This window comes from Elephantulus edwardii, unplaced genomic scaffold, assembly GCF_000299155.1.
Source record: "Elephantulus edwardii isolate Elephantulus edwardi_28Jun2011 unplaced genomic scaffold, EleEdw1.0 scaffold00239, whole genome shotgun sequence".
NCBI lineage: Eukaryota > Metazoa > Chordata > Mammalia > Macroscelidea > Macroscelididae > Elephantulus > Elephantulus edwardii.
The window spans coordinates 3,231,588-3,238,061 of NW_006399989.1; the positions used below are offsets into that span (position 1 = coordinate 3,231,588).

The following is a 6,474-nucleotide window of genomic DNA, read 5'->3' on the forward strand; positions in this document are numbered from 1 at the left end:
TGGGTATTGTTTTTGTTGTTGTTATATGCCATCAAGTTGCCTGTGACTTATAGTGACCCTATGTATAACAGCCCTAAACCCTGTCCTATCCTGTGCCAATCTCACTGTCTCTGACACACCTACCCCCATTAGTTCAGTCATTGAATCAATCCATCTCATATGATGTCAAAGATTTAATTTTACTTAGAGGCACATCAACAACCCATAAACTGATAATCATTTCCACTCCAACTTCATTTTTATTACTATGATGTTGACTTTATTGTAGACCAGGCTTACAGCATGATCTTATTAAGCATTTCCAGCATTAAGGAGCACCAATTTATAATTTGAAGTTGAGTTCATGTTTCTCTTTCACACTTGAATTGCAAGAGCTGCATAGTGAAGTGATCTGGGGTGTGGTGTGGGACTGTATAACAATGAAAGAACTTTTTTTCCAAAGAAAAAAGTGATCTGGTGTGGGGAGGGGGGCAGGGAGAAAAAGGTGCAACAATGAAGAATTAGAAACCCAAGTTCTTTATAAACTTTCATTAAAATATCAATTAAAAACATTTTAATTTCTTATATCCCCAATAATATGTCTATTAAAATAACTTTCAATAGAAAGTCTTAATCTAATAAAGAAGGTGAGTGGTCGGGGTTTACTCCCCAGAGGGAAAGCCCCTTGTTTACAGACAGACAAAAAAACTTCCCCAGTGACAGACTAAAATACATTAATTTCTGTTTATTAAGCAGTGCTGCAAGGGTCTGGCAGTGGCAGAGCAGATGAGAAGATTCTGCTAAGGGTAGGGGGAAGTAGCTAACTATTTTATACCCTTACTTAAACCATCCTTGTGCAAGGGTATAAAAACTATATGTTGTTGTTGTTATGCACCATAGAGTCAGAACTGACCCATAGCTGACCCTCCATCGGGTTTTCAGGGGCAGTTTATCGCATCCTTCTCCTGCTGAGAAGCTGGGTACCTCTAACTGCATGTCTTTGGGATTGCAGTGTAGCTTCTTACCACTAGGCTACCAGAGGGGAAGAGTCAGCTTGCATTATGGGAACTAGAAAAATAAGTCTACTAAGAACTTAGCTGTCTTAACATAGTGTAGCTATTTTTGGAGTACTTCTAGTATAGGATTTCCCATATAGTGAGGAAGGTTTGAACATGGATATAAAGATGAAGATCATTAAGACCTCTGAGATTAAACAATGAAAGTGAAGTTTTATTGCTGGGGCTATGCCTTAGGAGGTCTTACAATTTCATAATTGTCTGTGAATACTTATTCTTAGAGCCCTGAGCTGCCCCATATGAAGTCCAACTACCCTAAACCCACCATACTCTTCAAAGACCATGTGGAGAGGTCATGGTATTTCATTTAGAGTGATTCTTGTCTGAGGTCCAGCAGTTGTAATATTCCAAAGCCAGGCTTTAGATACAGAATGGAAGAGTTCCATAGTCCACACCAAGCTCTGACTAAATTGCAGACCTATTGTTGTTGTTGTTATGTGCCGTCGAGTCGCCTGCGACTCATAGCGACCCTATGTACAACAGCCCTAAACCCCGCTCTGTCCTGTGCCAATCGCACTGTCTCTGACACTCCCTTCCCAATTATCCCAGTCACTGAATCAATCCACCTCATAGAGGGCCTTCCTCTCCTGTGCTGTCCCTCCACCCTCCCAAGCATGATGTCCCTCTCTAAGGACCGGTCTCTCCTCACAACATGTCCAAAGTATGTTAGACGGAGCCTCAGAATCCTTGCCTCCAAGGAGCCACCCGGTTTAACCCTTTCCAGGACAAATGTGTTTGTTTTCCTAGCAGTCCATAGTATTCTCAATTAGCAAAAGAAATAATTGCTGTTAGGACATTATTCTCCAGATAGTTTGTCATGCAATAAATAACGGAAACACATCTTCCCTTCCATTTTCTTCACTTGATGTGATGTGTGTCCTTGGGTGATTGAATATATCAGGTTAACTCAAGCTTTTCAAGCTGTTATTATTGAATTTTAATTACTTATTTATGCCTCAGAGATACACTTCTTCAGGACTATGTTCTGAGAGGTAACTATATCACTTTTATGGTCAAAATACAAGGGATCTGGAACCATGTCTGGAGTCTATGGTCAGGTGCAAACTCACAGCCAAACATTTTAATATATTACTTCTAGGCTTAGTAGAGGTCACTATGAGGTAGCTCTAGTGGCAAAGCAGTATAAGTTGAGCTGCTAACCCAAAGGCATGCAGTTCAAATCCACCAGCTGCTTCAAGGGAGAGAGATGGGCAGTCTTCTCTCACGCAATTAACTGCTTCTGAAAACCTGCTGGAGGGTCAGCTCTGAGACAGTTCTTGCTCAATGATACATAACATGGGTCCATAACAACAACAGACCAGAACCAATTTTACCCAATTTTACTAGATTCATACTTCATATATTCCATGTTCCAATTATAAACAGATGTTTACAGCTGTTTCTCCTCATTTTGAATCTTGTCACATCAGCAAATGAAGGTCTTTCATTGGGTGAAAGCTTTACTCCATTTATGTCATTAAAATAGACTCTAGTTTGAGGGAGCAAGTCTTTCCCATCACATTTTGGATGTCTTCTAACTTGAGGGATTTATCTTCTGGTACTATCTTTAACAAAAAGTTTATTATAGATAAATTAGTATTACATTTAACAGGCAGGGCAGGCAGCTTACTATAGAAAAGAAGTTAAGGTGCCAGACATGACTCCAAGGAAAAGTCACCAACTCCATCAAAGTGTCCTTTGACCTTTGATGCGGCAGGACACAGGAGAGCTTACTTGGCCAGGCCTAGGCTTCGAGACAGAGAAAATGAGACAAGATAGACTCATAGAAACGTAGAATCTCCGCTTACCTGTAAGGAGCTCTTACCGCGCTGGTGGGGTCTCGGTGGGCACAGGAAGGAGGCACCCTAATGGCCAATCGACCAGGAGGGATTGTCCAGTTCAGATCACCCCCTGCCCAAGTTCGGCACCAGATGAAAGGTTTCGGATTGAAGCCAAGAACCACGCCAAGGAAACAGACTTCGTAGAAAATAGCTGTAAAGCTTGTGGCAGCACGGAAGATGCCAACAGTTGCGTAGAAGTAATTGTTACCAATGAAAATACATCATGTACTTATCCTAGCAGTAGATCTTTTGGGGTCTCCTAAAACAAAGAAAGATTTATCTCCACACTATAATGGTAGTGACTGTGGATATTCATCTAGCATGGAAGGGAGTGAAACTGGTTCTTGGGAAGGCTTAGATGTAGACTGTACTGAAGGCACTTGTAATCATGATGAACATGTTGATGACTCTTGCGTTCATCATTGTGAAGACAAAGAGGATGATGGTGATAGCTGTGTTGAATGCTGGGCAAATTCTGAAGAGAAAAACACACAAGGAAAAAATAAAAAGAAAAGCAAGATGTTGAAATGTGATGAACATATCCAAAAGCCTGGAAGCTGTATCGCAGATCCAAGTAATCAAGAGACCTCAGGAAATACAGTGCACACAGGTTCACCATTACAAGACCAAAGATGCACATCCTGAGCACTATTATAGCTCTGAAAAGGGTAGGCAACCATTGGCTTTGTTGGAGCACAGGAAAAATGTACCACAGTGTGCAGAACCTGAGTCTAGAAAAGGTGCCAAGGACTTAGTTGAACACCTTGATGAATCTGAATGTACTTCAGATGAGGACTTTTTTTAAAATTTCTATGGTCAGCTTTATTTCTTTCAGATGAGGAAATTTTTATCTCACAAGAGGAAATACAGTCATTTATGGCTAATAACCAGTCTTTCTACAGTGATGGAGAACAATACCGACAGAATCTGAAGGAGAAATTTAATAAATACTGCCGCTTAAGTGATCACAAGAGGCCCATTTGTAGTGGCTGGCTGATAACAGCTGGAGCAAATTAAAGAAATAGCTCTGTCTTTCAATGAAACACTCGATGACTACTGTGCTTTCTCGTAAAAAAAACCAACCCTCTTAATTTAGTGACTTAATGGCAAAATTTTCTCTTGAATCAATGTGATTCTTTGTTTTGGGAGATGGCAGAGGTACTTTCTTCAGGCTTGTGTTTTTAGTTGATGTCTGCACAAGCCTGCCATATGATTTAAGCTATCTCTTCTCATTAAATGTTTCTTTTCCTCTGAAACTTACTAAAGCAACCTAGTGGCAAAAAGTAGTATTGTACTTCTGTACAGAAATGAAAATGAGCTGGTTTTACAAAGTAGACATCCACTTGCAAAATGTTTGGATGTAATATTAAAAATGTAATATGCAAAATTTAAAATAAAGAATATTTATTAATACACAGAGTAAAAAAGAAAAGAAGTTAAAAAGAGTATAAATAGCTCTTGGGATATGATTAGAAGTAGTAATTACTTTCTGTCTGGTTCTGTCTCGATTTTTGCAGAGTCAGAACTGCTAGACTACTTTTCAGGATCCGTTCTGAGGCTTAAGGCCGCACTGCTTAAACCCTGGTATACACCTGATCAATGGGTCTATCTCTTATTGCCAATGAGTTGGAACTGATACAAAGCTGACTCTCCAGTCAGTTTGCAGAGGCTGTAAACTGCACAGGAGAAAAATGCCTATCTTTCTCCCTCAGAGCAAGTGGAGGATTCAAACTGCCTGCCTCTGGGTTGGCAGATCAACTCCTAACCACTGAGCCACCAGAACAAATTTATTGTTGAAATTTATCTAGTCATATCCCTTAAAAATGTCAATGATAGCTTAAAGAGACTATCATGTTCTTGGACAGAAAGGCCATGACGGAATTAGAGTGGAATGCTGTTGTTGTTGTTGAGCCAATCTCATTATCTCTGACATACCTATCCCCATTACCCCAGCAAATGTGTCAATCCATCTTATCCAGGGTTTTCCTCTCCTGCACTGACCCTCCACTCTTCCAAGCTCTTTTCCAAGGACTGATCTTTCTTGGTAACATGACCAAAGTATGTGAGATGAACCTTCAAAATCCTAGCCTCCAAGGAGAAACTTGACTTCACCCTCTCAGGACAGACCTGTTTTTTTCTCTTGGAAATCCATGGTATGTTCAATAATCTTCTCCAGCACCACAACTCAAAGACATATTATTCTGAAATTCTTAGTAACTGTACAGCTCTCTGATGCATAGCAAGAAATTATGAAGACCATGGCCTGGAAAGGTGCATCTTAGATTTTTAGACTGACAGTATTGCTCCTTAGCAATCTGGAGAGATCCTGATAGAAGACTTTCCCCAATGCCATTCATTTTTTGATTTCCCGACTGGTGGTACAAAAAATGTTGATTGTGAATTTGAGCAAGATGAAATTGTTTACAATCTCAATCTCTTCTACATATATCATGATGCTGCCAATTGGCCTAGTGGTGAGAATTTTTATTTTCTTGATGCTGAGCTTCATTTCATATTGAAGACTGTAGTCCTTGACCTTCAGCAGCAAACACTTCTGCATAACACAGGTTGTTGATGCGTCTTCCTCCAATCCTGATGCCTTCTCATAAAGTCCAGCCTCTTGAATGATCGGGTCTACATTTAGATTGAACAGGTATGGAGAAAGGAAGTATCTCTGATGCACTCCTTTCATGATTTGGAATCATGCAATGTTTCCTTGCACTGTTCTGACAACTGCTTCCTGGCCTAAGTATAGATTTTTCCTGAGCACAATCAAATGTGTGAGGATTCCCATTCTTCTCAAGGTTGGCCATAATTTGTTGTGATCCACACAAATACCTTTGCATAGTCAACGAAACACAAATAGGCATTCTTCTGGTACATTCTGCTTTCAGCCAAGATACACCTGACATTGGCAATGATGTCCTTAGTGCCACAACCTTTTCTAAACCCAATGTGAATTTCTGACAGTTCTCTGTTGATGTTCACCACATTTGGATAATCTTCAGCACAATTTTGCAATTAGTAATATTGTTTGATAATTTTTACATTCTATTGGATCACCTTTTTTGGAATGGGAATAAATATAGATCTCTTCTAGTCAGTTGCTCAGTAGTTGTCCTTCACATTTCTTGGCACAACCTGGTGAGCATGTCCAGGGCTGCATCTCTTTGTTGAAATATGTCAATTAGTATTCCACCAATTTCTGGAGTCTTGTTTATTGATAATTTCTTCACAGCAGCTTAAACTTCCTCCTTCATCACCATTGCCTCTTGAGCATATGTTGTTTCATGAAATTCTTCTGGGTCATCCAATTCTTTTGGTAAAGTGACTCTATGTACTCCTTGCAACTTATTTTGATGCTTCCTGGATCATTTAATATTCTGTCCATAGCATCCTTAAGTATTGCAACTCAAAGCTTGAATTTATCTTTCAGTTCCTTCAGCTTGAAAAATGCTAAGTTCTTCCCTTTTGATTTTGGGAGTCCAGTTCTTTGCACTGCCCTTTGAAATCTTCTATTCAGCTTCTTAACTTCCTAATTTTTTCCCCTTTGCTTTGTCTTCTCAGTGCTTTATGTT

At 39.7% G+C, this 6,474-nt stretch overlaps 1 pseudogene; it reads left to right on the forward strand.

Moving 5' to 3' along the window:
- The window catches only part of LOC102848624, a 36,887-nt pseudogene extending 32,974 nt beyond the window's left edge, over window positions 1–3,913 (forward strand).
- The last annotated feature ends 2,561 nt before the right edge of the window (window positions 3,914–6,474 follow it).